Here is a 22,525-nt window from a genome sequence, read left to right as displayed (position 1 = left end):
CCAGTAAAACAGTAAACGGACCAACATACCGAGGAGCAAGTTTTAAACAAGGAACTTTTAATTTCAAATTCTTGGAAGAAAGTAAAACCTGATCCCCAACAACAAATGGTGCAGAGATGGTGCGTCTCTTGTTGGTGTTATGTATTAGTCTTTCCTGGGTACCCTGAAGGTTCCTCAGAACCCGGGCCCACACTGTGCACAGTTCATCAGTGGAAACGTTAGCCTGAGGTGTGTCAGATGCAGATGGAGAAGAAAAAGAAAAGCGAGGATGAAAACCATAGTTGTAGAAGAAAGGTGAGGTTTGAGAGAAGGAATTAACAAGATTATTTATGGCAAATTCTGCAAGAGGCAAGTAAGTGGACCATTGGGATTGGTTATCAGAAACAAAAAGACGGAGATATTGAATTACTTCTTGATTCATACGCTCTGTTTGCCCATTAGACACTGGGTGAAACGCTGAAGAAAATGATAAATTAACATTCAAATTTTTACAGAAGGCTCGCCAAAAACGAGCTACGAATTGTACACCTCTGTCAGATACGATATCCTCCGGAATCCCATGCAATCGAACAATTTCTTTGATGAAAGTTCCAGACAATAATTTGGCATTAGGTAACTTGCTAAGTGGAACAAAATGAGCCATCTTTGAAAACCTGTCTACAATCACCCAGATAGTAGTGTTGCTGTGAGACAGTGGCAAATCAGTTACAAAATCCATAGACAGGTGTGTCCAGGGCCTAGATGGAATGGGCAAAGGGAGAAGAGGACCCTCAGGACGTCTCCTGGGGTTCTTTCCCCTGGCACAGACCGGGCAGGCAGAAACAAATAATCTTACATCTCTGGCCATATGTGGCCACCAATATACCCTGGACAGAAGCTCTTGAGTACCCTTGATACCTGGATGACCAGCTAGAACTGAGCAATGTGTCTCCTCCAGAACTTTCAACCTGAGAGACAAAAGGGACAAATAGTTTGCCTTCCAGAAGGGCTTTAGGAGCAGACTCTTGGGCTGCTTCAATAAGTGGAGAAAGGTCGGAGGAGACGGCTGCTAGAACAACTCCTGGGGAGAGGATGTTCTCAGGTTCAGTATTCACTGGTTCAGGGGTGCCGAAGCTTCTAGATAATGCATCTGCTTTGACATTCTTAGTACCAGGCCTGTAAGTAACCACAAAATTAAAATGAGAAAAAAACAGTGCCCAACGAGCTTGTCGAGAATTTAACCTTTTAGCGGAGTCTAAATAATGGAGATTTTTTATGGTCAGTAATAACAGTTATCTGGTGAACTGCACTTTCCAAATAATGCCTCCATTCCTCAAATGCCCATTTGATGGCAAGTAACTCACGGTTACCAATGTCATAATTGCGTTCAGTATCAGAGAATTTTCTGGAAAAGAAGGCGCAAGGTGTGAGATTGGTGAGTGTGGATGGACCTTGTGACAATACTGCCCCCACTCCAAACTCAGGAGCATCGACTTCTACAATAAATAGACGAATCAGATCAGGCTGAATGAGGACAGGAGCTGAGGAAAATGAGGCCTTCAGAGTGGCAAATGCAGTTAGGGCCGATGTGGTCCAGGCGCTCACATCTGCACCCTTCCTGGTTGAATCCGTTATGGGTTTTGCGATTACCGAGAAATCTTTTATAAATTTATGGTAATAATTTGAAAAAAACAAGGAACCATTGTAAGGCTTTTAAGGTGGTAGGTTGGGCCCACTCAGTAATCGCTTTCACCTTAGCTGGATCTATTTGCATATCCTGAGGTGTTATGATATAACCAAGAAAATAAATTTTTTGTACACCAAACAAACACTTTTCAAATTTTGCAAACAGTTTATTAGCTCTGAGACTGTGTAAGACTGTACGTAAAAGAGAACAGTGTGATTCCCAATCAGGTGAGAAGACAAGAATCATCTAGATATATAACCACAAATGAACCAATCAAATCCTGAAAAATAAAATTCATAAAGCTCTGAAAAAAACGCGCATTACAAGGTATTCAAAATGACCGAGAGGTGTGTTAAAAGCAGTCTTCCACTCATCCCCCTCCTGGATACGAATAAGATTATATGCCCCCCCCCCCCCCCCCCCCCCCCGAAGATCCAGTTTTGAGAACCATTGGGCCCCTGCAATCTGGTTTAGAAGGTCTGGGATGAGAGGAAGTGCATACTGGTTCTTTACCGTGATCTTATTTAGCTCGCGGTAGTCTATGCAAGGCCTGAGTCCACCATCTTTCTTTTCTACGAAAAAGAAACCTGCCCCTGTTGGTGACTCAGATGGTCTAATGTGCCCCTTTGCTAGACTCTCGTGTATGTATTCTTTTAAAGACTCTCTCTCTGGTACTGTGATGTAATAGATTCGACCTTTGGGTAACTTAGCGTTCGGTAACAATTCAATTTTACAATCCCATTTACGATGTGGAAGTAAAATCTCAGACAACTGTTTAGAAAATACATCAGAGAAATCAGCAATGTATTCAGGTAATTGACCGTTAACACAAACCGAGGTATTCAAACTGAGAGGTTTTATGTGACCGGCACACCGAGGACCCCATTTTATCAGATCTAAAGTCACCCAATCGATAACGGGATTGTGCTCCCTTAACCATGGCAGGCCTAGTATTATATCCACTGACAAATTCTTCATTACCAAAAATGAACAGGTTTCAGAATGCAAAACTCCTACCGTGAGGTTCAGCTTGGGAGTAGAGAATTCCACTTGACCTGCATGCAGAGGGGTGGAGTCAACCCCTGTGACCTGAATAGAAGGGGAAACCGGTACAAAAGAATTCACAATCTTAGTAGCAAAATCAAAATTTATGAAATTGGCCGCAGCCCCAGAATCAATAAATGCTAGCCCTGTACGAGAGAGCGAGAGATACTCTAGAGTACAGGAGAGCAACATTTTAGTTACTTCAGGGAGTACTTGATCTCCTAGACAGTCCTCCCATAAACTGTCTAGGAGTGGGAGTTTTCCTGCTGTGACTTTTTTTTATTAGCGGGGAGCCGGGGACAGGTAGCTACCCCGTGACCAGAATTCCCACAATACAGGCATCGATTATTTTTAAAACGAAAATCCCTCCGCTCCTGAGGAGTCATAGTATCCAGCTCCATGGGTTCAGCTGGAGGCTGAAACCCAGTGTTGGCTGATGACAATGGAGTGGAGCGGACCGGACTAGATCTGTTGGAACGCCTAGCCCTCAGGCGTCGATCTGCACGGATCGCCAACGACATGGCCTCTTCCAGGGATCTCGGCTCAGGATGGGCTATGAGCAGATCTTTCAATGAGTTAGAGAGGCCAGACAAAAAAAAAATCCTTTAGGGCTAGGTCGTTCCACCCAGACTCAGTACAGTGCTGGCGAAACTGTGCGCAGTAATCTTCTGCCAATAGACGGCCTTGTCGGAGTGACATCAACTGAGACACGGCATAAGCTGTACGGTCTGGTTTATCATATAACAGACCTAGGGCAGAAAAAAAAGCGTTCAAAGTCTGTCGGGTGGGGGAGTCTGAGGGTAGAGAGAACGCCCAGTTCTGGGGATCCCCTCTAAGTCTGAAAATGACTATTCCTACCTTCTGAGCCTCTGAGCCAGAAGAGCGAGGACGAAGGTCAAAGTATAACTTGCAACCTTCCCGAAAAGCAAAAAACTGTCTCCTATCACCCAAAAAAAAAAAAAAAAATCGGGCAAGGTAGCATGTGGTTCAGAGACAGTGACGGGAAGGACTGGAACTTGGGTGGGTGCCAAACTCTGCTCCTGATGCTGTAAGCGAGCAGACAGATCCTGTACCAGGGAGGTAAGGGCATCAATCTGACCCGCCATTGCAGACATCTTATCCATTGGAGGAAAAAAACGTTGCTGGTCTTATATAAGACTCTTTTTGTAGGCCAGTGTATCTGTCAGAGAGTCCAGGAAGATGGAAGTCCCTTGTCTAGACCCGCAACCCCTGTCCCTACCTGCTTGCCCCCCTAGGCTAACCCCTAGGGCAGCAACTGGGCGACAGTCCCTAACTTACCTAGGGATACGGGGAGGTAGACAGTACACACTGACAGGTATATACAAACAGGTCAGGCAGTCCAAGTCAGCAACAGGAGATCATGTCAAAATCCGAATCAGCAAACAAGGGGTAAACAGAGTCCGGTCCTAGGTCAAATACGAGAGGTAACGCAGTACAGAGGATGAGGCAAAAGCGAAGTCCAAGTCCAAGAGTCAAAATATCTAGCAGAACAATAAGATACGCTGGTGTAGCTGGAGACCAAACATACACTGGCAACTACAAGGTGTAATTCACCAGCCTAAATGCTACCAGAGCTCCCACCCCAGCCCCTGATAGGAGCAAGGAGTCTGACAGCAGCATGAGACACCAATAGCAGCCAGGGAGCCCTCCCTTGTACTCAGACAGGAGCAAGCCTCAGGAGAATGCAACACCTGAAGGCTTAACCCCACGAGCACCAGAGAGGAGTCAAGAGAAGCATGAAGCCGGGTGTCGGCTCCTGGCAGCAGAGCAAGAAGTGTGAACAGGTCAGAGAGAAATCGGGCATCGGCTGAATCTTCCAGCCGAGTTCACACACATAGACTGAACGTTAACAGAAACATTTGAGGTTCACACAACATATCTTCTCGTAAAGGTAGGGCCGTTGTTGCAATCGACAACAACAACCGTACTTTTTATGAAAAGATACCTTGCCTTATGATCTATGGAATACCGGCCGGAGTGTATACACATAGTATATGCTCTGGCCTGGAGCCGCGTGCGTAATCGCCCGAACTATTCATTTATCACATTCCTGATCTCGCACGGTAAACGGCGTAAGCGAAAAAAAAAAACAAAGTAAAAAATTGGGCATTTTTGGTCGCATCAAGTCAAGAAAAATTGTGAAAAAAGCAATCAAAAAGTCGCATATGCGCAATCAAGGTACCGATAGAAAGAAAACATCATAGCGCAAAAAATGACACCTCACACAGCCCCATAGACCAAAGGATAAAAGCGCTATAAGCCTGGGAATAGAGCGATTTTAAGGAACATATTTTTATTAACAATGGTTTGAATTTTTTTTACAAGCAATCAGATAAAATTAAAGTTACACATGTTACATATCGTTGTAATCGTACCGAGTTGAGGAACATATATAACAAGTCAGTTTTACCCCAGGACGAACGGCGTAAAAATAAATATCCCCCAAATAAACAAAATGCGGGTTGTTTTTTTTATTTTACCACACATTGGATTTTTTTCTGGTTTTGCAGTGTACTTTATGAAAAAATTCTGCCTGTCATTGCAAAGTACAATTAGTGGCGCAAAAAATAAGGGCTCATGTGGGTTTTTAGGTGAAAAAATGCAAGTGCTATGGCCAGAATTTCAGGGGCTTACTGATGTGTGCGGGACCACTTCAGTGAGAGCGTAAAGAGAGTGAGAGAGTAAAAAAAGGCTTAAGACTAAGTTCCCTATTTTTGTGATAGTCCTTCGAGATACTAATCTCCAAATATTCAAACTTCTGGTCCCCTCCTATTTGTTTCAATCTGTGTGAGATGTTTCTGTACACCTGCATAGTTGTATCATACTAATAGATTTTTTTCAATTATCTCCCAAAGATCGTAAATTTCTCCATCAACTTTGGGATTCCCACCTTTGGATCCCAGTCGAATAACAATAGATCCTCAGCACACAAAACGGTCCTTGCTCCCCTTTCAGGCCAAAGCCCCTATTTGCAAGTGTTGTTTATCATGTTAGACAGAGGTTCTATATAAAGCACAAACAAAAGGGGGGAGAGGGGGCAGCCCTGGCATGTACCTGGGATTAGATTAAATTCTTTTGTCACATTACCGTTAATCGCTATATATATTAGTTGAGATGAGAATACCCCTTCGCACACAGTAAAAGAAATATATATATGGAAAAAGACAGTCATAATTTTGAATGAAAAAAAACAATGTCCGAACATGAAAAAAAGACTTTTTTGCAAAAGCAGGTCATAAATAATGAGCATGTTTATTATTTGGACAGTCAGAATCAATTACGTCATTCTATATAATGTGCACAATTACCCTTTGACTCTCTTGGATTGCGTTCTTACCACAAAATTACAACTGTATTTTACCTTCATTTTACGGTATTTGAACACAGCCTTAATGGTTTTATGGTAGAGGTTTAAAGCGGCATGTTTGATCCAGTAAACCTGCTGATATGAGCCAGCCGCTATTTACCTCAGGATTCCCAGGCTGTAATTCATATTCCTGTGGGGTCTGGTATACGTTAGTTTTCTACTAGTTGCTGATATGCTAATTAGCGGGTTCGGAGCATTTGGGGTGTTCCCGATGTTCCCGGAGCACCTGCTCGGCCCGCCTAGCTTGCCCCCTCCCGGCCCGCCTACTATGCATATTCTATATATGCATAGTTAGGCCGCTTGTTACGGGATGCTTCCTGCACATGCGCCATAACAAGTGGCCTAACTATGCATATATGAATATGCATAGTGGGAGGGCCAGAAGGGAGCAGGCTAGGCTGGCTGAGGGGGTGCTCCGGGGGCATGGGGAATGCCCCAAATGCTCCGAACCCACTAATTAGCATACCAGCAATTAGCAGAAAACTACCGTACACTAGACCCCACAGGAATATGAATTACAGCCCAGGAATCCACAGGTAAATAGTGGCTGGCTCATATCAGCAGGTTCACTGGCCTGAACCTGCTGATAGTGCCGCTTTAACTACCTGGATCCCTCTTATGACTGGCTGTAGATCAGCTCAGTTGTCCTCAAGTGAATGGGACAAAGCTGCAAACCATGCATAGCTGCAGTGCCTATATTTATGGAGCTGCGCTTGTTGGATTGCCACTGCTGCATCTGCAGCAGCAGCAATACTGGGAAATACGGGGACCCCCAACACCAAAAAAAATTGATGGACCACCGTTAAGCTTCCGTAAAAGTAGAAAAAAAATAATAATAAAAGATGTCATCACAGACTTCCAGGCAGGTATCTGAATGACTTTAGTTCCACTTGAATAAATAGGAATAATATTATTAACCTTAGAGGTAACTATGTCATCCTTATTATGGCACTACTGTGTTTGGTACACCAGTTAGATGTGGATGATTTATTCTGCATAAAACTAACATTTATTAGTTAATGCATGACATTAAAGTATCATGAAGTTTCACTAAAGACACATCTTCCACTTGTAGGTCATGTAAAAGTCTCTTCATCCTTTAGGCGTTCATTGGCATTATCATCATTACGCACATCAAATTCTTTTTTAGAAAAGGAGTATATTAAAAAAGGAGGGGTGAAATTAATTAACTAGAATGCAAATTCCCATAATTACAATGAAATGCACTCAATAAAATAAAGTTTGATGCATGCATTAAGTATGTGTTGGCTGGATTAATAATTAACGAAATTGTTCACAATTGAATTTTGGTAATTCACTAGTAACAGCCAAGTCTTCAATGGTCCATTTATATTGAAAGGAAAGTGGTAATGTAATTACATAGTGAATACTGGCTAACATTAAGAAGTAATAGGCACAAATCAATATGACACTCTAATAGTACATACCCTGATAAAAAAAAAAAAAGCATAATATCATACAAGGGAAGAATCCTGCTCCATAAAAACAATTATTACCCTTAGAGAAACATTTTCTAAGTGATTCCCTCTTACGTTAATTGTTAACAATTATTTGTTTATCCCACGTAATGGCTATGTTCACACGTTAAAATTAATGAAAAGGTGTCCGATTGTCATATTTTAAAAAAAAACAGCGGTTTTTGCCGCAATTTAACTGACTGCAATGGCAATGCATTGAAGTCAATGAGAAGATGGACGTCCATTGCACACAGTGTATTGAATAAAGACATTTTTGCCACGGACGGCAAAATAATGAACATGATCATTATTTTGGGGTGTCTTTTGCAAACAGCGGCAGTTTTTCTTTTCTCTGTTCTTTCTCCGTTTTTACTATTAAATTCAATGGACTTTTCAATTAAGCTGCATCCAAAGGCATCACTGGCCTGAACCTGCTGATAGGGCCGCTTTAACTACCTGGACCCCTCTTATGAATGGCTGTAGATCAGCAAAGTTGTCCTCAAGTGAATGGGACAAAGCTGCAAACCATGCATAGCTGCAGTGCCTATATTTATGGAGCTGCGGTTGTTGGATTGCCACTGCTGCATATGTTTTTCTTTTCTCCGTTCTTTCTCCGTTACTTTTAAATTCAATGGACTTTTCAATTAAGCTGCATCCAAAGGCCAATTAGTAACCCAAACTAGAATAATGTACAAACACTAGTCATTACAGTACGCGGAGGCCAAGCTGCTAAATAAGGTCCCTTATTTTAGCCTCAAAATAATAAACAACATTTTAAACAGAGCTAAAAAAACGTTGTGTGAACATAGTCCAAGTCTGTTTCTTTAAAAATGATTTAGAGGGGGGCGTGGTCTGATGGCTGACTGAGGCAGACGTGCCTCACTGGAGCTCCTGCACCTCCTGACCTAAAACCCTGACAATATCCTGATTGGGCTCCCCCCCTCGACTCCAACTCACCCCCTGTGGCGCCCGGTGACCCCCACACCCCTTCTGGCGGATTCAGTGGTTGGTGGTGACCCGTGTGGGACCCCCTGAAAGTGCGGCCTAGTGGAGCTGGCAGCCGGACAGCAGCTACTTACTTCTCCGGTGCCTCCTGCGGTCTCCCGGGATCAGTGCAGGCCGTGGCGGCCCCTCGGTTAGTGCCAGTGGAGTGGCGGGCGGTGAAGGTGCCCGGCTCCGCTCCTCCCTCCCCCAGTGTCCGCCATTAACATCCGGGCCTCCCCCTCCTCTCCCCTCTCTGAACTGGGTGCTGCTCGTGCCTGTCCCCTTTGCCCCACCACTCGTTACCTAGTGGGATCAGTGGGGTGAAGCTTGCGGCTGGCCGTTCCGCCATTTCCGGACGACCTCGGCCGCCATCTTGGCCACATGGCAGTCCTCCCTCTACTGCCCTGCAGGTACTGAACTTTTGTGGATTACAGTCCTCACCTCCCAACACTGACATTGGTTGTGCTCCTTTCTCCTCAATCCATTTGCCCTGAGTGCAGGATCTGGTGATCTCCTATCTTACTGGCTGTGTGGAGGACATAAACTGCTGTGACTGCTACTGTGTCTCCTGTAGCTGGGATCTCCCTGTGAGGCTGACTGCTGCTGCCTGTTATTACTACCTATATACCTGCCTGCCTCTTCCTGACTGTATTCTGTTAACATCCTTACTGGCGGCGGCGATACCTGGGCTGCCTACCCTCCGAACACCATGGGAGGTTCCAGAGGGGGAAATAACCCCAATAAGAACAAGAAGGGTAAGGGGACTCCTGCTGCTCCCTCCCGTCCCCCTTCAGACATAGACTCTGGATCTGAGGGTGTGGAGGAGCCCTCCGGAGGACATAGTCCCCTCTCTGAGAAGGTGCAGGCCCAAGCCGCTAAGCAGCTGGAACGTTTCTCCAGGTCCAGGGAGCGCTACAGGGACGCCTCTCGGGATAGTCATGTTTCCGGTTTTGAGGGTTCTCCAAGCCCACCTAGACCTCATTCTCCTGAGCGGTCCCAATATTCAGCTTCAGCTATTGATGGGAAGTTCTCGGAAATCCTGGCGGCTATAAATACTTGTCAATCGATGCTTGTTACTAAGGTGGACGAGTTACGCCAAGACTTTGTCATACTGGGGCATGAAACCCAAAAGATCCGTGAGCGCACCACTGAAGTGGAAAGGAGGGTTTTAGAGATGGAAGATACTGTCCGACCTATTCCTGCACAGATTGGGGACTTGCAGCGGCTGATGAAAGCTGTCATGGCCCGAGCGGACGACTTTGAAAATAGACTGCGGAGGAATAATGTCCGTATTGTGGGGCTGCCTGAAAAAACGGAAGGTGATGACCCTGTGGAATTCACCGAGCGATGGCTGCGCCAAACCCTGCCAGCTGAGACTTTTTCGGATTTCTTCACGATTGAGCAAGCCCATCGTGTCCTTGCCAAACCTCTGCCACCGGGGACCCCCCCCCACCGGCCTTTCCTGATTAGGCTGCTACATTTCGGTGACCGTGACGCCATCCTGAGAGCGGTCAGGATTAAGGGGGAAGTCCTGGTTGACAACAGCAGAGTGTCCTTCTACCCTGATTTCTCCGTGGAAATACGGAAACAGCGTACTCAATTTACGGAAGTCCGCAACAAACTCCATGCCAAATGCTACAAATACTCCATGCTGTATCCTGCTCGTCTGAGAGTGGTGGATGGTAATACTACCAAATTCTTCATGTCACCCTCGACCGCCCTGGACTGGGTGGAGGCGGCTCTGCGGGTTTTGCCGGCTGATTGAGGAGTATCCTGTTGGGATTGTTGCCCGTTCGTGATGTTCCGGTTGTCTTCACATCCGAGACTGCCTGTCTACACTAGACATTCCATGGGTCTCCGATGAATAACTGCTCCTTGTTTCACATGCCTTATGGGGGGGGAGGGGGGGTTGTTCTTAGTTACTTGATTAGGGGGGGTGGGGGGTGTTACTTGTAGTTGGAGTCCTCTGCCTCGGCAGCAACTGGCCCCATAGCTTAGTGCTCAGTTAGGGTTTAAGGTCTGCACTTATAATTTTGTAGTGTTAGACAGGGAGTTGGGTACCCAGTCAGGTTGACTAGGATGTTTATGCTTTTCATGTGTTTTATGCTATGTGTCTGTCTCTCATCTGTCTTGTGTGATAGGAGGAGTGGTTGGTGGTGTGTGTGGTTGCGCCTTTCTCCCCCTCGGCCGGTGGCTAGGTTGGGTCCCATATATTCTTATAGCCCATGCAATGGCGTCCCTTAAGGTACTCAGCTGGAATGTGAGGGGCCTCAACTCCCAGTTTAAGAGGGCTCTCGTGCTGGACTTTGTGAAACGCCATTCTCCTCACATCATCTGTTTGCAGGAGACCCATGTGGTCGGACAGAAAACTCTGGCCCTGAAGAGGGCCTGGATAGCCAAGGGGTACCATGCCACCTACTCCATGTCCTCTAGAGGTGTTTCTGTACTCATCTCTAAAGCTTTACCTATAACGGTCTCTCAGGTGGCGTGTGACCAGTTTGGCTGATTTGTGATCCTTCATTGTGTGTGTCAGTCGCTGTCTTTTTCCCTGGTCTCACTATACGTCCCCCCTCCCTTCTCTGAGTCTCTCCTGGACGTAATCTCTGTTCAATTATCCTCTTTCCCTGCAGACCCTGTTCTGGTGGTTGGCGACTTTAATGCGGTACCCGATCCCTCCTTGGACCGGACGAGTGGTGTAGACCCGGCCTCCGTCTGGCTCAACGCCTGGTGTTCTGCTCTTCATTTACAGGATGTTTGGCACTGGAGGTTTCCGCAAAGGGTGAAGTACTTATACTTCTCGCAGGTACATGGTACCTTTTCAAGGATTGACCTGGCCTTTGCATCTCCTGATTTACTGCCCTGTGTTGGGGAAATCTCTTACACCAGTAGAGGGATTTCAGATCATACTGCCATGCTAGTCTCCCTCCAATTATCCTGTCCCTCCTCTTCTAAGCTGTGGCGTATGCAACCCGGATGGTTAACCTCCGAGGTGGTGCAGGAGGCTCTGTCGACTGCTCACTCCTCCTATTGGGAACATAACTCTGACTTTCCGGATCCACTAATCAAGTGGGATGCCTATAAGGCAGCCATTAGGGGGGCATACGTCACGGGAGTTACTACCCAAAAGAACATATACAGGCGAAAGGAGGCTTCTCTGTCAGCTCTTGTTGACTCTTTGGAGGTGGAGGTGGCACGCACAGGGGAGGAGGATGTTAAGAGGAAATGGTCTAGGGCCCAGAGAGATCTCCTGATCTTACAAAAAGAGCGCACAAGGAAAAAACTTTTTGCCACTGAAGCGGCTCTTTTCGAGTTTGGTGATAAAAATGGTAAACTGCTGGCTTATCTGGCAAGGGCTGAGCGCCCCACAGTCTCCATCCCTGGTTTGGATGGTTTAGTTATAGACTGGTATAAAAATAATGCCGATGCGGTGGCTCCTCATCTCCTTACTATGTACAGGGAATCCTTAGAGGTGGGCCGGCTTCCACAGTCACTCCGAGAGGCCCTGATAGTACTGCTTTTAAAGCCGGGCAAAGACCCGTTGTCCCCCTCTTCTTATAGACCTATCTCTCCCCACGATAGATGTAAAAATTCTGGCTAAGGTACTTGCGATGCGGCTCAACGGGGTCATGCACTCAGTGATTCATCCTGACCAGACCAGGTTCATGCCGGGTAGAGCCACAGACATTAACATTTCTCGTCTATTCATGAACATAACAGCCAGTGCGTCGGACGTAGTTCCTGGGTATGTACTCAGTCTTGATATTCACAAGGCCTTTGACTCTGTTAAGTGGCCGTATCTGTGGTCTCTGCTCGGCAGGATGCGGTTTGGTCCGAGATTTCGGGCTTGGGTTCGACTGTTATATGCGGAGCCCTCGGCCAGAATCCGTACCAACCTAGATATCTCCTCCTCCTTCTCTCTTAGGCGTGGGACACGACAGGGTTGCCCGCTGTCCCCCCTACTTTTTGCCATAGCTACCGAGCCGCTCGCGGTGGCTGTCCGTGCCTTGCCCTCCATTACGGGCCTTCAGAGAGGATCAATAGTAGAGAAGGTGTCGCTGTATGCAGACGATACTCTAGTGTACCTTGCAGATGTGGGATCCTCTTTGGTAGCGCTAATGTCGCTTATCCATGACTTTGGTGCAATTTCTGACCTGATGTTGAACTGGTCTAAGTCTGTCCTTATGCCCCTGTCATCCTCTCTTCCCTTGCCTGTCACCTTGCCGGATAGGTTGCAGGTGACCCGCCAGTTCCGGTACTTGGGGGTGGAGGTCACCGCCTCAATAGATAGTTATATGTCACTGAATCTCACGCCTCTTCTGTCGGCCACTGACCTTCGGTTGCAAAAATGGGGGCCATTGCCACTCTCTCTGCTGGGTAGGATAAACATCTTCAAAATGATCTTTCTACCTAAATTCCTCTATCTCTTTAATGCTTCCCCTGTCTTTCCTCCCAGGCAGTTCTTTGTAGATCTAGCTAAGATTCTGAGATCCTTCTACTGGCAGGGCGGGTCTCCTAGGATTGGATACTCTCACCTCCTAGCACCTAGGACGACCACATCCTAGTCACATGACCGCCGACACTCTAAGTATTGCTACGTCACCACGTCACATCCCGGCTTGTCCGGACGGGCTATGCGCAGCTGCAGACTCTGGTTCCGCCCCTTACTTATTCCAGCACCATTACATCATCACGTCTCGCACCGGAACTTCCAGGAGCGTGGCGTGCGCAGCCGCAGACTCCATTTCCGCCCGCCATCCACCCTGGCGCCATGTCTTCCATGGGGAGATTAATTAGATTACAGGTATATATACCGGCTCATTGTTATTCTGTATTGACTCCTGACGAAGCCGCAACGTAGCGTCGATACGCGTGGGGTATTTCTTTTGTCTGCTACATGGGGACGTGATACGATCTCAGGGTATGACCTGTTTTTGACTCATGGAAAAAAATAGATTTTTTTCTGATTATTGCTCATGATTGTATTGTCATTTTTCCCTCTCTTGAGTCCCATGCTTGGGGGGCCCTTTTGGCCCGGAACATTGTAGCAGTGCAGTGGTACCTTTATTCACAGGTCCTGCAGTATGTTTCCCCCTTTTTGGGGATTTTAAATGTTTTTAACATGTTTTGTGTAGCTGGTATCAATAAAGTTTATTTTTCCTTCACTTTATCTTTGGTGTGCGTCTGACCTGGTTACCCTAGTTCCTTTCTGTCCCTCTTTCCACATGGTTGTATGTGTTGTCTTCATTGTCTCGTCCCTGGGTGGTCAGGTACTCCTGCTCTGTGGCAGCTCTCATTTTATACGATGCATTATAACTGATATCTTTTACTACCTTGCTAATGTAGTTTGATCAGACTTATAGCATTTGGCCCCTGTAGATGTGCCCTTGTTTACCTTGTGGTGGGCGGAATGTACCTGACCTTTCTTTTGTATGGTTCTGTCTTTTCTGTGCAAAAAAGTTTAAATAAATTCTTTAAAAAAAAAAAAATGATTTAGAGGAAGACTTCACAATTCTAGATTAAAGCCATCGTACTTCTCCACCTAACACCTTCCCCATCGCCCTCCACAGCCATAAAATTGTCACAAAAACACCAAGGACATCAACTTTCACAATTTTTTTATCATAGCAGCCAAACATCTCTGAATTAAGAACATGGACAGTCAATCAAATATCAATCTGTCTTAGCAAATGTCTTTTTTTCACATTTTGTGTTATAGTTCCTTTGTTATGAGATGAGACAGGACAGGCTAGCCTTTGCTCCACATCTTGCTGCTAAAGTAGCCATAGTCATGTCTCTGCTTTCCCTATTGTCTCATCTTTGACCACCTTGGTAGGTACTAACCACTGAATACCCTACATGACCTGCTTTGGAGATGCTGTGACCTAGCCCAGTAGCCATCGCAATTTGGCCCATGCCACTGTCACTCAGAGCCTAACACTTGCCAGTTTTCCTACTTCTAGAACACCAACTTGCATAGATGTTCAAAAGGGAAATCAATGTTTAAAGGATGTTATCATCCAAATGCTGTGGTTCCATGCCAATGGTGTTTATTGCATTCAATTTGTATAGTGTACAGTAGATGGATGATATGAAACCTACAGCTTAAAACTAATATGTCATCAGGTTTATGCAGCCTTTAATGTAAGCAGCATAAACTAGTGTCAAGATGCTACACAGAAAAATGTATTACTTACATCATTCAGTTCAGACGTTCTTCTAATATGTAGGAGAATAAGATTCTTGTGACACTTCTCCCCCGCCCTCCGGCTACCTGAATAAGATTTGACGGCTTATACACAGCATGGATGGATAACTGCCAATTAGCAGCTGGTGGGCAGTGTTTGCTTGAGCTCATGAATATCCAGGACTACTGAGCTCACACACATAATCGAGAGGACTACTTATTTGTCTCTTATTAAGGAGGATATCTTTGAATCAGCTGAACAGGTTAGGTTCATATTACAATTCTGGCATCAAATGAAAGGATATGTAAACACCTGAATCAAAATTGGTATCGTGTGCCAATGTATCTGTGCACGGACTGGCAGAATCGGGTACCAACATATATGTGCACTGACCCTATTTATTCCTATAGCCCGAAGATAGTTAGTGACTCTGTGTCATTTCAAACTACGCTTTTAAGTCCAAGTAAAAACTTGTATATGTATACAAAATATGACTCAAACTTAATCTCTAGCTAACAATGTTCAGGCCATAGAAAAAAATTCCATGCACAGATATCTCGGTACCTGGTTTTGACAGGGTGCCAATGTATCTGCACATCAGAGTCCAGAATCATGGTGTGAATGCACCAAGCGTATCTGTGCACAGACTGGCACGGTCTGATTTACTCCTATGACCTGAATGTACTCAGTGACATATACAAATCTTCACTTGGACTCAATATCGTAGCAAACCACATTTTTGAGTATGAGTAAAAACTACTCACACCACTCACAAAAATTTAGGGATATTTGACACATAGGTAAAGTTTATAGAAAATGTAAAAAAAAATCACTCTACAATAATATTATATTTTGAAAGTAAGGCATTAAGGGTATATTCACACGGGCGGGCTCGCAGCGAGATTCTCGCTGCGAGCCCGGCAGGACCTGGCAGTTCCCATACACTACATACTTGCTGCGGTCTAAACGACCGCAGCGAGTATGTAATTATACCGCCCTTAACCCCTTCTGCTCCCCCGCTGTGTATATACTTTACCTGTCCTCGCTGCACGGGTCCGGCGTCCTGCTCTCCTGTCCGGCCAATCAGTGTGTTGCCCAGCCGCAGCCACTGATTGGCCGGGCGGGAGAGCTGGACGCCGGACCCGTGCAGCGAGGACAGGTAAATATATACATGTATATAAATGTATATACACAGCGGGGGAGCAGAAGGGGTTAAGGGCGGTATAATTACATACTCGCTGCGGTCGTTTAGACCGCAGCAAGTATGTAGTGTATGGGAACTGCCAGGACCTGCCGGGCTCGCAGCGAGAATCTCGCTGCGAGCCCGTCCGTGTGAATATACCCTTAAGTAGATTTATGCAATGGTGATTTCCTAATCTCAAACAATTTATTAAAACAAAAGCCAACAACAATGGTGGGTATGCCCTAACAAAAGATGTCAATGTCCCAGTAACTTGTCATTTGCCCATGAACATCAATTACAGAGTGACAACTACAGTATGTCTCATGCTGATCATGAGTTAGCTTATTGTCGGCTGAGGCATGGCATCCCACTCTTTTTGAAGGGTGGCCCTCAGGTCATTGAGGTTCTGGGGAACAGAAGTACAAGCCTCTACACAGCGACTCAGCAGATCCCATAGGTTTTCTATGGGATTCAGGTCAGAAGAAAGCGCAGGCCACTCTATTTGAGGTACCCCGGTCTCCAGCAGCCATTCCCTTATGATGTAACTTCCGATAAGCTTCAGTATTGTCATCCATGAAGATGAAATTAGGCCTGTGTTGTTCATGCAGAGGTACAATGACTGGAATGATGATATTCAAGTAGTATGAGCTTATCACTGTACCATTAATAAAGTGTAGGGCAGTTCTGTATTTACAAGAAACACCTGCCCACAGAGTAATATCACCACCACCATCGCCATGGTGACAGCAGTGGCTAATGGCTAGCGCTCTTTTTTAAGTCTCCAATATTCACTATTTATTGATGAAAGTCAATTAACACTGAGCAGAATTTATGGCCACAAATGTTGTTGGAGACATCAAGGAGAGCAAAATGCATCAGCCACTGTTATCACTAGACAAAAGTTTTGATTGACTCCCATTAACAGTCACTCCAAAACAGTTTATGATTCATTCACCTGTTCCTTGTTGACTGTATTTTGATACCTTCTAATTGATTATATTGCCGGCGCAGTACGGCGCTTAGCACTTAGTATCAGGTATTCGCCGCCCTCGGTGCTTTCTCTATTACCTGCTACAAAAATGTATTCGTTCCCTGACTATGCCTACTTAAACATTTATATTGTATTATTTAGCTGCAATTACATTTCTTTTACTATTCTTTTGTGAGCCTCTGGCTCATGTTTTCAACATTTTGAATGAAAAAAAAAGTTTTGATTGGTCAGGGTCTGAGTGCTCACTGCAGTATGCACATTCCTAGCTGTCATGATCACTGTGTGTACCGTATACCGTATAAAATAAGACTATTGTATTTATTTTTCTCAGAAAAAACAGCAAGGACTTCTTTTCATGTTACTTCTTATTTTCTGAGAAACCCATATGCCCCTACATTGTAGCCCCGTTGTATATGGTAGTTAGCTGCCATACTGTATGTCCCTTTCCTGTAGGCTCCTATACTGTAAATTCCTCTATAGTTAGGCCTCCATATAGTAGCTCCCCCTCTGTAGCTCTTCCCCCATACTGTATACATCCCCCTCTGCAGTAAGGCCCTTATACTGTATACTTCCCTCTCCCCTCTGTAGTTGTGTCACACACCCTCTGTCCCCCTATATTTAATGCCCCTACTGTGCATCTTCTTATCACTTCTGCCTCCACTGCAGCTTGTGTTGAGCAAGTGGGGTGGAGCATAACAAGTCTGCCATTGGTTGGCCGATGCTCGGCCACCCAGTTTCAGTCATCTGGACAGTTAACTTTAACTAGGACTTATTTTTGGAGTAGGGCTTATATTTTATGCCTACTCCAAAAAACCTGCAAATTGAAACTAGGTCTTTGGAGAAACACGGTATATAGTAAGCTGGGTGCCTACCAGCCTAATGTATGGAGGCAGCAACAGGCAGGGAAATTGTGCATTGATACATAGAACCAGAGCTTCAAAACAAAAAGTCCGGACATGCAGACAACAGTGTAGACTGGGCCCCTGGGATTTAACCCCTTCCCCCAATATGACGTCCGGGGACGTCATGAAAAGCAGTGCCAGAACCCATCATGATGTCCTTGGACGTCATGGTTTCCCTGCCTCCCCCACTGTCCCTAGATGAGATCGGGCAGCAGGAGGAGGCTATGTCACACAGCCTCTTCCTGCTGCCACTGCCCGGAGGGGAGCCGCGGAGGGGAGCCGCTTCAGAAGCAGTCATCTCTGAAAATTTAAAGTGACAGGGAACAATTTGGTCCCTGTCACTGAACTATGATTACTGTGATAGAAAATATCATAGTAATATAGTGAAAATTAATGTGTAAAAGTACAAAAAGTGAAAAACATACAAAAAAATAAAACTCATACTTTTTATTATAGTAATAATTGCAGTTTATTCCCAGATTACCCCTAACGCCCCCAGATTACCCATAACCATGGCAGGTTGTCCGTAAACACGGCAGGTTGCCCCTAACAACCGCACGTTGCCCGTAACCACCGCCAGTTGACCGTAACCACCCCAAATTGCCAGTGACCACCTCCAGATTACCTATAAGCACTTCAGTTTATCCGTAACAATCCCAGATTGTCTGTAACCTCCCCAGGTTGCCCGTAACCACCGCAGGTTGCGCATAACCACCCCAGGTTGCCCGTAACCACCACAGGTTGCACATAACCACCCCAGGTTGTCTGTAATCACGCCAGATTACATGTAACCCCCCCACCGCACGTTGCCTCTGACCACCGCACGTTGCCTCTGACCACCGCACGTTGCTTCTGACCACCGCACGTTGCCTCTGACCACCGCACGTTGCCTCTGACCACCGCACGTTGCCTGTAACCACTCCAAATTGCCAATGACCCCCTCCAGATTGCCCGTAACCACGCCAGATTGCCGTAACCATCCCAAATTACAGGTACCCACCCCAGATTACCTATAAGCACTTCAGTTTATCCGTAAGCACCCCAGATTGTCCGTAACCACCCCATGTTGCCAGTAACCACCCCACATTGCCTGTAACCACCCCAGGTTGCCCGTAATCACGCCAGATTACACGTAACTCCCCCAGATTGCACATAACCAACACACGTTGCCTCTAACCACTGCATATTGCCCGTAACCACCCCAAATTTCCAGTGACCCTCTACAGATTGCCGTATTCACCCCAAGTTACATGTACCCATCCCAGATTACCTATAAGCACTTCAGTTTATCCGTAACCACACCAGATTATGCGTAACCACCCCAGATTGCCCATAGCCACCCCACGCTGCCCGTAACCACAGCAGATTGCCCGTTACCACCTCCAGATTACCCGTAACCACGGCAGGTTGTCCGTAAACACGTCAGGTTGCCTATAACTGCCACAGGTTGCCTGTAATCACACCAGATTACACGTAACCACCGCACGTTGCCCAAAGCCACTGCATGTTGCCCGTAACCACCGCATGTTGACCGTAACCACCCCAAATTGACCCCCTCCAGATTGTCCGTAATCGCCCCAGATTGCCCGTAACCACCCCAAATTCCATATACCCACCCCAGATTACCTATAAGCACTTCAGTTTATCCGTAACAATCCCAGATTGTCTGTAACCCCCCCAGGTTGCCCGTAACCACCCCAGGTTGCCCGTAATCACCACAGGTTGCGCATAACCACCCCAGGTTGCCCGTAATCACACCAGATTACATGTAACCCCCCCAGATTGCACGTAACCACCGCACGTTACCTCTGACCACCGCACGTTGCCTCTGACCACCACACGTTGCCACTGACCACCGCACATTTCCTCTGACCACCGCACATTGCCTCTGACCACCGCACGTTGCCTGTAACCACTCCAAATTGCCAATGACCCCCTCCAGATTGCCCGTAACCACGCCAGATTGCCGTAACCACGCCAGATTGCCGTAACCACCTCAAATTACAGGTACCCACCCCAGATTACCTATAAACACTTCAGTTTATCCGTAAGCACCCCAGATTGTCCGTAACCACCCCATGTTGCCCGTAACCACCCCACATTGCCTGTAACCACCCCAGGTTGCCCGTAATCACGCCAGATTACACGTAACCCCCCCAGATTGCACATAACCAACACACGTTGCCTCTAACCACTGCATATTGCCCGTAACCACCCCAAATTGCCAGTGACCCTCTACAGATTGCCGTAACCACCCCAAGTTACATGTACCCATCCCAGATTACCTATAAGCACTTCAGTTTATCCGTGACCACACCAGATTGTGCGTCACCACCCCAGATTGCCCATAACCACCCCACGTTGCCCGTAACCACAGCAGGTTGCCGGTGACCACCCCAGATTGCCCATAACCACCCCATGTTGTCCACAACCACCCCAGATTGCCCGTAACCACCCCCAGATTGCTCGTAATCACCGCAGGTTGCCCGTAACCCCCACATTGCCTGTAATCTAATTTTTTTTATTTTATCTTAGTAACTGCGCTATTCCAATAATTATTACTAGCTGCAGTTTTGCTCCAGCAAATTAACGCTTACTTCCTTCTGAGCCCTGCTGTGTGCCCATACAGTGGTTTATGCCCACATATGGGATACCGTTGTACTCAGAACCTGCATTACAGATTTTGAGGTACATTTTTTCTCCTGTTCCTCGTGAAATTTAGAAATTTCAAACTAAATGAACATATTATTGCAAAAATTTGAGTTTTTGATTTTTACTGTCTAATTTTGAATACTTTCCTCTAATACCTGTCTGGTCAAAATGCTCACCACACCCCAAAATGAATTCTTTGAGGGGTTCTCTTTCCAAAATGGAGTGATGGGGAGATTTTACACCGCTGGCACTATAGGGGCACTGCAAACACACCTGGTGCTCGGAAACTTCTTCATCAAAATCTGCATTGAAAAAGCTCATTGGCGCTCCTTTCCTTCTGAGCCCTCCTGTGTGCCCGTGCAGTGGTTCATGCCCACATATGGGGTACCGTACTCAGGAAAGCCTGCGTTACAAATTTTGGGGTACGTTTTTTTTTCCTGTTCCTCATGAAATTGAAAAATTTTAAACTAAACGAACATATTATTGGATAGGGTGTACTTTGAGGGGTGTACTTTCTAAAATTGGGTGACTTATGAGTTTTTTTTTTTTTACTCCGCTGACACTATAGGGGCACTGCAAACACACCTGGCGCTCAGAAACTTCTTCAGCAAAATCTGCAAATGCTAATTGGCGCTCCTGGCCTTCTGAGCCCCGCTGTGGGCCCATACAGTGGTTTATGCCCAATTATGGGGTACCGTTGTACTCAAGAGAACCTGCGTTACAAATTTTGGGGTAAGTTTTCTCTCCTGTTCCTCGTGAAATTGAGAAATTCCAAACTAAACGAACATATTATTGGAAAAATTCGAGTTTTAAATTTTTACTGTCTAATTTTAAATACTTTAATCTAATACCTGTGGGGTCAAAATGCTCACCACACTGCAAGATGAATTCTTTGAGGGGTTTACTTTTTAAAATGGGGTGACTTATGGGAAGGTTCTATTCTGCTGACACTACAGTGGCGCTGCAAACGCACCTGGCGCTCGGAAACTTCTTCAGCAAAATCTGCACTGAAAATGAAATTGAGAAATTTCAAACTAAACGAACATATTATTGGAAAAATTCAGGTTTTTCATTTTTACTGTCTAATTTTGAATACTTTCCTCTAATACCTGTGGGGTCAAAATGCTCATCCTACAACAAGATGAATTATTTAAAGGGGTGTACTTTTGAAAATGGGGTGACTTATGGGGGGGATTTTACTCCGCTGGCACTATAGGGGCACTGCAAATGCACCTGGCGCTCAGAAACTTCTTCAGCAAAATCTGCATTAAAAAAGCTAATTGGCGCTCCTTCCCTTCTGAGCCCTGCTGTGTGCCCATACAGTGGTTTACGCCCACATATGGGGTACCATTGTACTCAGGAGAACCTGCGTTACTTATTTTGGGGTGCTTTTTTCTCTCATGTTCCTTTTGAAAAATAGAAACTTTAATCTAAACATATATATTATTGGAAAATGTAAATTTTCCATTTTTTTCCGGCCTAATACTTTCCTCAAGCCCCTGTAGGGTCATAATGCTCATTATACACCAAGATTAATTCTTTAATGGGGTCAATTATGGGGGTTTCCAGTATATAAGCCTCCTAAATCCATTTAAAAAATGAACTGGTCCCTATAAAAATCAGTGTGGGAAATTTTCACGAAAATGTGATAATTTGCTAATAGATTTCTAAGCCCCATAACACCCTGAAAAAGTAAAATATGTTTACCAAATTATGCCAGAATAAAGAAGACATATTGGTAATGTGACTTAGTAACTAATTTATGTGATGCGACTTCCTTTTTTTAGAAGCAGAGAATTTCAAAGATCATAAAATGCAAGTTTTTTAAATTTTTCATGAAATTTTGATGTTTTTCACAAACAACACACAAAGTAGTGACCAAATTTTGCCACTAACATAAAATGCCATATGTTATGAAAAAAACAATCTCAGAATCACTAGCATACGTTAAAGCATCACTAAGCTATAAGCACATAAATTGAGACAGGTCAGATTTTAAAAAATTAGCTTGGTCATTAAGGCCAAAACAGGCTTTAGAGGCAAGGGGTTAAG

The sequence above is a fragment of the Dendropsophus ebraccatus genome, chromosome 1 (genome assembly GCF_027789765.1).
Source record: "Dendropsophus ebraccatus isolate aDenEbr1 chromosome 1, aDenEbr1.pat, whole genome shotgun sequence".
In the NCBI taxonomy this organism is placed as follows: domain Eukaryota; kingdom Metazoa; phylum Chordata; class Amphibia; order Anura; family Hylidae; genus Dendropsophus; species Dendropsophus ebraccatus.
Note: the sequence above shows the minus strand (reverse complement) of the source record.